The sequence below is a fragment of the Rhagoletis pomonella genome, unplaced genomic scaffold, assembly GCF_013731165.1.
Source record: "Rhagoletis pomonella isolate Grant_MI unplaced genomic scaffold, Rhpom_1.0 Rhpom_scaffold_00012, whole genome shotgun sequence".
Classification (NCBI taxonomy): Eukaryota; Metazoa; Arthropoda; class Insecta; order Diptera; family Tephritidae; genus Rhagoletis; species Rhagoletis pomonella.
The window spans coordinates 1,145,415-1,153,912 of NW_023458566.1; the positions used below are offsets into that span (position 1 = coordinate 1,145,415).

Here is an 8,498-nt window from a genome sequence, read left to right on the forward strand (position 1 = left end):
TTTCTTATTGGCCTTCGCATTTGCCTTCGCAGTCGTCTTCGTATTAATATTCGTATTCGTCCTCGTATTCGTCTTCGACTTTGTACTTGTTTTCGTACCCTTATTCGTTCTGGATTTTACATTCGTCTTCTTCATCTTATTCGTTTTCGAATTCGTCTCCGTATTCGTCTTCGTGTTTTGTCTTCGTGCTCGTATTCGTAGTTATCTCGTATTCACCTTGGTATTTGTAATCGAATTCGTCTCCGTAAATGTCTTCGTACTTATTACTGATCGTAATCGTCCTACTATTTGAGTTCGACTCTGGGTGGTTTTAATGTAGGTTTTAGAATTTGTTTTCATGTTCGTTATTCGCGTTAGTCGTCGTATCGGACTTAGCAAGGATATTCGTATTCGAGCTCCTGTTGATTTTCATCATCATATTCGTATTCTTCTTCATATTCATATTAGAATTAGTCTCCGTATTGGTATTCATCTTCGTATTCGTATTCATCTTCGTGTTCGTCTTCGAAGCAAAAAGGGGGGTAAAACCAACCATATTTTAAGTCATAAGTAATCTCGTCATCTATAGAAAAATATTTGACATTCTTATGGTGTTTTTGGAGTCAAAATCGGTCCAGCACAACCGTCAAATGAAGGCGGCCAAGATTTATGTGAGGCTATTAAAACGAGTATAGAACACGCTTTAGATTTTAATATTTATTTTGAATATAAAACTAATTCACAAAGGAAAACTGCAGGATGGTTTACTTAAATTAATTATTAGAGAAAATACTTAGAGTTTACGATGTTGCGTGTTCTACCCGACGATTGCGATTCGTTCTCCCTTCTGAATCGTTCGTATGTATCTACCCACTGACAGTTGTCGCAGTGTTGCCGTCTCTCACGTTGGTTGCAGGGTTACCGTCGCTTACACGAGTATAAGTTATTTTGATAAAATTTTTAGTTCTGCGATATATTTTCAAAACCTTTCGCATTTTGAAGGATTATGCCAGCAAAATAATAAACCGATTCGCTCCATGGAAGCCCCCCAATCGAGGATTACTAATCGAGACCATATTTCTTTACAGGAGTCGTCTCATTTACGGGATCCAAATTGAATGAAAATGTTTTCTGATGCAAAGTTCATAATCCGTTTGATATTTGAGAGCCTTTCCTTCCGGTTATAAAAGTGGCAAGAGAGGACAACACCTCTAGAACAGAAAACCTCTAGAAAAGAACCAAACGGCAAGAAAAGTTTTGAGAGCAGTTTGTCCGGGGAAAAAAATGAGAACAACAGAACAAAAGGTTCGGGAACGTTTCCGTAAAGAACTAAATGCTAAAAAAAACTCTCGGGAACGTTCTCAAAAAGAACAAAATGAGATCGAAACTCTCAAGAATGTTCTCAAGAAGAACAGAATGAAAACGAAACTTTCGGGAACATATCCAGTGAGCGCAAAATTAGAACGAAAGTATCGAGAAATTTTCAAGAAGTTTTAAATAAGAAAATAGTTTAGGGAACATACTGCTAGAACACAAACCCGGAATAAAGGTTTTGAGAACCTATTGCTTAAAATGTTGGGATGAAACATCATTTCAATGAGAACCATTATCGTTAAATCTAAGCCAGTGGAAAGCTGGATATTTTCAACTAACAGATCGTTTATCATTAAGTTGAACTGTCAAATTTTTCATTTTCTGTGCAAGAAAAGTTCGTGTCTTAAGCCCTTCGTTGATTTAATTTGCATAATTATCTTTCAGTTATATTGTAATAAATTTTAATATGTATTCCAATATTTCAACCTAATGGAACGCTATGAGAAAAAATGTGTCCTGGCTTCCATTCTTCGCAAAATGTTCAGTGAAGATTCGTTCCCGTTTCGTTCTTTGTTAGAAAGTGCCTGAGACTCTAGTTCCCAAATTATTTTTCGAGGGAAAGTTACTCCGGCTTTTGTTCTCGCATTTTTCTTTGCCAGAATGTTCCGGAGGCTTTTGTTCCCATTTTGATCTCTTAGAAATTTTCCAGAAAGTATTGTTCGCATTTTGTTCTATTTGGGAACGTTCCACAGGGTTCCGTTCTTATACAGTTCCCATTTAGAACGTTCTCGAAAGTTTTGTTCTCACTTTCGTTATTGTAGTAAAACCACTCCCGAAGGGTTTGTTCTCATTTCGGTTTGGGTTTTTAAGCTTTCTTGGGAGCAAAACTACGAGAACGAAATTTCGTTTCGATCATACCTTTTGTTTCTGGTTCCTGGAGTGAAATAATATGGTTTCGTAGATTCAATCTAATTCTTTCCTTATGTTAAAGCCACTCTCTCTATTCAAATTAACTACTAAACAAGCATATTTTTCGTGTGGTTTGATAAGAAGTGGCATAAAAACCAAAGTAGCCGAAACTTGTCTTCATATTCACTAATTGCCTTCAAAATTTTTGATTTTTCTAAATTAGATTTAAAAAACTTAATACTATTACTAACATATTACTTATATTACATTTGTCTTGTTCTTTCACTACACACACAAAGCTGTCATAACTGTTGCTCAACAAAAAAAAATAAAAAAATCTTCACTAAACTGAGCCAAACACGAAACATGCTCCAACCGAAGTCAAATTATGCCAAATTTCTCCCCGCTCACTTCCATTGCTACCGCTCTACACGGGTGTTTTTTTTTTATCAAATATTTCAATAGAAATACATATGTCTTCGAAAAAAAGGAAAATTGTCACATAAAGCAAAAAAAGAAAAATCCACTCTAATGTACTACATGCAAAATCAATTTACTGTAATGTCAGCACAAAACTCACCTGTAACAATTGGCAGCACACAACAACAAAAATTCACTACACTTCAGGTAGGCGCTCGTCTAAGCGGCTGAAGCATTTAAAATGCTTCAAATCCAATTAGCAATACTACGCTGACACGTAAATAATCCAATTCGATTGTGATTTGGTAGGCAAATACTTAAGTATGTAGCACAAAAAATGACAGCTTAAAGCAAATAAATTGTTTGCTTAAGTGTGTATGTTTGTAAACACACATGCACAATAAAAGCACGCGCGCGAAAAATGCTGCAGATGACACTTTAAGTAACTTTTTTATTTTTTTTATTTAATTTTGTCGTTCGTTTTGTTATTGGCAGCACACAAATCACAGACAAGTGACACAAATGTTTATAGCGTCACAAATGTTGCACGTTCTTTTTTTGTTTTTGTTGTGCTAATTTTCTAATATGTTCGTATAGGTAAGCTAATGCGTGCGTTCAATACGTGGACGTTTTTTTTTTTTAGTTGCGTGAAGTTTATTTTTTGTAAAATTATTTACCCCTACGTTTCAGAGGGTGTTGATTGCAAAGCTGAAAAAAAAAAATAAATTTGCTTTAGTATTAAATTTTTTTTTTGAGTTTTGTTGAAATATTTCAGAGAAAACTAGTAAAAATTTATGAAAAATAATACGTCTCTACTGATTTTCATTATGTTTTTGCAAACAAAATTCTTGCTGTTGCCTTTGACGCACTTGCAACAGGTTTAGATTTTCTTTTCAACTGCAATTGTCGCCACTTTGCTATCCACAATTGTATGCCTTGCTGCTATGCACTGCCGCAAAGCCGGTTGCTGGTGCTTGTACGCTAGCAAATATGCACTCATATACATATGTATGTATGTATGTACGTACATATATTGCCAATTGCCGGTCACTGTTGAGGAGGCAGCAAGTTGGTGTTTGCGAGCAATTTTTTTTTCTACTTTGCTGGAAAATTAGCGGGGCGTAAGCACACAAGTACATATGTAAGTATGTATAAGAGAGTCCGTATGAGCGGCCCGGTATGCAAGCTTACATATTTACAAACTTACAAAAATATGAACATACATATACGTACATATATGCAACCGCAGCACAGCTAAACTAGTTGCAGAAAAATGCAATTGTTTTTATGCTATTTTTGCCTCTCTTGTTGTTGTTTACCGATGCTAGTTACTTCTTCTTCTTCTTCTTCTGATCCCTCCAGTGCGCCACCACACTACTTCTCAGCTCCACTCAACTCAACTCAACTCAACTAGTACTACCGTTGAATCAACGAAGCAAATCGCGAATTGTTTGCAGTTGATGACCGCGTCCGACGCAGCAACATCCGTGATGATGACAACAACAGCAGCAGTAGTCTGTGGTAGCAACAACAACATTTGTTTTAACAACAACAACAACACCTGCAATGCTGTTGTGCTGCTGGCAGTGGTGTGCAGTTGGTATCGGTCGGCTTGTGGTGGCCGTATGTGCTTGTTGTGCACTTGACAAAACCAAAGCAACTATAACAACAAAAACAACAACCATAACTAGCACTGCTGCAAGCACAATAAAGTCAGCAACGTCAACGACAATTTAGAATTGCTATTTTTACGGTGCAGCAACATATGCAGATATGTATGTATGTAGATGCAGAAGAGTTTTTTAAATTGTAGGCCTACAGGTGTAGTATGTGAGTGTATGTACATACATATGTGTGCGTGCGATTTGTTGCAACATATTTCAGCGCTTGCTGGCCGCTTTGCGAAGGTGTATAAGCTTGGGGTGTTTATTGATAGGTTTGTTCATCTATGGATTTTTTTTTTTGAGTTATTCATAAACACATGACATGCGACCTAGCTAAATTTATTGTGCTAACCTTTAAAATTCATTCCAACTTAGGCTATTTATAAGAGACATTAAGTGATGTCATGTACAAGAGACTGCATGAAGACGATATTGGTTCTCCGTAGGTTTCCTAAGGTTTTTAAGTCTAAGGTCACTTATATGTACGAGTGCAATCACATAGTAAAAGCTCTGGAATTCCTTCGTTAGTCCACAAAGCTTGCAGTTCGAGTCTATTTTACTAAGATGGTGCTTACCTTCGCTTGCAATAAACTGGCTGGTATCTAGTATCTAATAGTTCTAATACTCTCCAGACGTAGGTTAAGCACTCATTCAGGCACTTTACAAAGGGGCGTTATAAGTATCTGGGACCTATTTCTTCGACATACGATATTGGCCTGCAACCTAATAAACTCCCTCCCACATTCTTAGAAGCTCTGCCTTGCACCCCTTAGATGGACAGCAGAAAGTCAGAGCGCCACCCAGGCTCATTTGGGCACCGTGTTTCGCGAGAATATCAGCTTTTTTTATTGTCACCACAGACCTGTTAACCCTGAACTCAACAGAAGGTAACCTTTTTAACGGTTCCTAGCTTGTCCACACATTTTTTCAACTGTCTAGAAGCCTTGACACCATTTTATATGAGCTCAAGGTTGTTCAAGCTTCCTAGCTATCATTGATATACTTGATGTTTATAGTGGCCGCGTTGGTCGTAATACGAAAATTTTCGTTTTACAAAAGACGTTTTCAGGAATCATCACTTTTTAGCGCTTAATAAATAATAACTTCGATAGCATTGCGTCTGTGAATTGGGCAAACGGGTTCATTTACATATTAACTTAGAGTCTACACCTTTCTTGCTGCTCAGATTCGGAAGTTTCAGGGCACTCCAAAACATATTTCTTTCAATGAGTAAGGCTAGCATAGGTGGAGTGCCTAAGATGATTACGAGCGCCTCTGTTGAACTTTTCCACCTAGATACGGCTATCTCTAACCCTTTGAATGGCCAGAAGGTCCATTTCGGCGATATTCCTCATGCTTGTAAGGTTTTTGATTAGTCTTTGAGCTCTAATTTATAACCCCTAAATATTGCACCGCATTTGAGAACCCAATGAACTTCCCTCCAAATTTAGGCTTGATCAGCTTTAACTTCCTTCGTTTGGTGAATGGCAGGATCAACACCCTATTAGGATTATTGACAAGCCCTTTTCGGCACCCCATTTTACAATTAATTTGATTGCTGCCTGCAGTCATGAGCATATGTATGGTCTACTCCGTATTCCGGAACGTAGAAGGAAGGATCACCCGGTTCATCCGCAATGCCACATGCATTAAATTCATCTTGTCTTTTAACTTTTCTAAGCGTAAACCATTGTCCATAGTAGCATAGCATAGCACCCCTTGAGGGTCTGGATTTAAATATGTTTATGGTTCGTGCGGTTTTTGAAACAGGCATATCCCAAGGATTTTGCTTCATATGAGATCTTGTCACAAGCCCTAGGTATGTATCGAAAAGCACACAATGCTCTATGTTTATACTCAAAAACCCTTCTTGCTTGATACGCATGTTGACTCATCACTACGACTCAAACTTAAGATATGTATGTATATATGCAAGTATCTCGGATAAAGTCAATTAATTTTTGTATGGTTTTAATTGCATAAAAGTTGAGGCTAATTGGTCTATACGCTTTTGAGTGATTATCTAAATTTTCTCCCGCTTTGGGCATGATAAATTTCTTTTATTTTATTTATAATTTTTCTTTTTTTTTTTAATTATTTTATTTCTGTTTTTTTTTTTAAATCTATATATTTTTTGTTTGTTAATATTTTCGCTTTTTTGTAAGCTTATGAACAAGTTTGCTTTAAAATAGGTTAAGAGTGAAAGGAGTAAAAAAAAACTTTGGAAAATGCATCTTAGCGAAGCAAGGGTAGCATATGCATACAGATCCCTGCCAGAAACGTGAAATATCGAGATATGATAAAAATTATGATTGAAAACGAAAGAAAAATATGTATGCCGTCGAAGGCAAAACTTTTAGATTTTCAATTCAAAATTTTTACTTTTCGAAAAAAATATTCTTACCAAACTTTAGTCTAAACCACAGTCAGTGATATGTTAAAATCGGAAAACAAGAAATAGAAAATCCGAGCACTTAGTATTAAATGTGCATTTTACCACTGGCATAAGGCAGGAGGTCAAGGTCAAGTTGCTAAAATAACTTGAATTGCTAGAGGGCAGCGCTTATTGGGCGTCTTGAATGGGAAAGTTGTTAGAAAAAGTATTTTCATGGCAGAATTAAGCTAGAAAATTGCCCATTGTTGGCCTAGAGACGAAAAGGTTTTTTTTTGTTTTTTATTAATAGGTACGTGATGTTCTATGTGCTATGTTCCTACCAGAACACTCCAACTATTAAAATGTACCTCTTCTACACAGCCGATTATGTATTAGTTTTTACCCAATAAATTTTTGCGTTGAAGGTCAAGTCGCACACTATCTTCAAAAGAAGGGCAACTCAAACATCATAACCGAAAATATAAGTGCTTGTAGATTGTTCAGATTTAAAGCAATTAATACAAAATATGTAGTTTTGCATTAATTGGAGATAAATCCTACGAATTTAGTTATGCATAAAAATCGACCTGAATTTTTTTTGAGTTGTGCCCCGTTTGAAGAAAAAAGTGTGCGAAGTGGAGATCCCAATACGAATGCCAATTTGCAATGTTGAATTTCAAGAGTACCTCATTGGAGTACAAACACATTCTCAAACAAAATCGCACATTTTTGCTATGCAAAATAATATGAGTTCTTCACTCGAGAAAAGTTTTTTTTAGCTATCCCTTTCATATGCAGAAAAGTGGCGCTCAAGGTGGGGTTTCACTTTCTATATTACTTTATTTTTAAAAATTCTTAGCACCTATTTATATTTATATTTATATTTAAAAAAAAAAATTATTTATTCTGTTTTTGTGTACTTCTGCCAAATTTTACTTTTTTTCTGTAAAACTGCTATTTTCTAAAATAAAAACGAACTAGATTGGTATATAGGTTTTATTTGCTTTTGTTTATTACCATTTAATTTCCTATGAGTTATTTTCCGGAGAACAGCAATTTATTGCTTACTTTTAGTTTATTTCGGAAATTCAAATGTCTTTCAACCCGCTAAACAAATTTCCAACACAAATATTGATTTATTAACTTTTGGCCGGATTTTCTCTAAAACACTCTTTTTCATACATATGTACATATGTTTATCAACTATTGTTTATCGTATTTTTTCGTTTTTATTTTTAAAAATGCATGCATTAATTTACAACAATTTAGGTGCCTATGTGCACTCAACTCAATTATTATTATTTTTTTTTTTTAGTTTTTCACTTTGGCACACGCATATTAATTTTTTTCTCACACTTGCACTCGATTTTACTTTACTCCACAATAACTACATACATATGTATCTGCGCGCAGTTGCCTTTCGTCGTTTTCCCAATTTAAATTTTATTGCATTTGCTGTTTTTTTCGTTTTGTTTTAATTTCAAAAATTTATGTTCGTCTTTCTTTTTAATAACAGACACACCGTCGACGTCGCGCCGTCGTTTGCAACTTTTTGACGAATCCGTTTACCATCCGCACATTAACGTAGCGCGCCGCACTTCTGCTTCAATCGATTTGAACCGGTCTCAAGCACTGAATCACACTCAATGGAAACAGGTCCGTCGAAGCTAATATTTTCCGGCACCACACGACACCTAACACATTGAGCCGCTTCGTAGTGAGCTGTACGCGACGCATGAGCTATGTGTTGTGGCCACAAAACCAACACCAGCGGCCGCACTGTGTTCCATTGTTTCGGTTGTAGCTTTTCACTCAATTGCAAGCCCGGAATCGATGGT

At 36.1% G+C, this 8,498-nt stretch overlaps 1 long non-coding RNA gene across 1 annotated transcript; it reads right to left on the reverse strand.

Annotated features, from left to right (window-relative positions):
• Positions 1-3,090: 3,090 nt before the first annotated feature.
• On the reverse strand, positions 3,091-8,401 carry LOC118747398. The gene is made up of 2 exons (XR_004993957.1): positions 7,678-8,401; positions 3,091-3,330 (listed from the first exon to the last, which is right to left on the reverse strand). It is a non-coding gene; the product is annotated as an uncharacterized LOC118747398 (long non-coding RNA).
• Between the last annotated feature and the right edge of the window lie 97 nt (positions 8,402-8,498).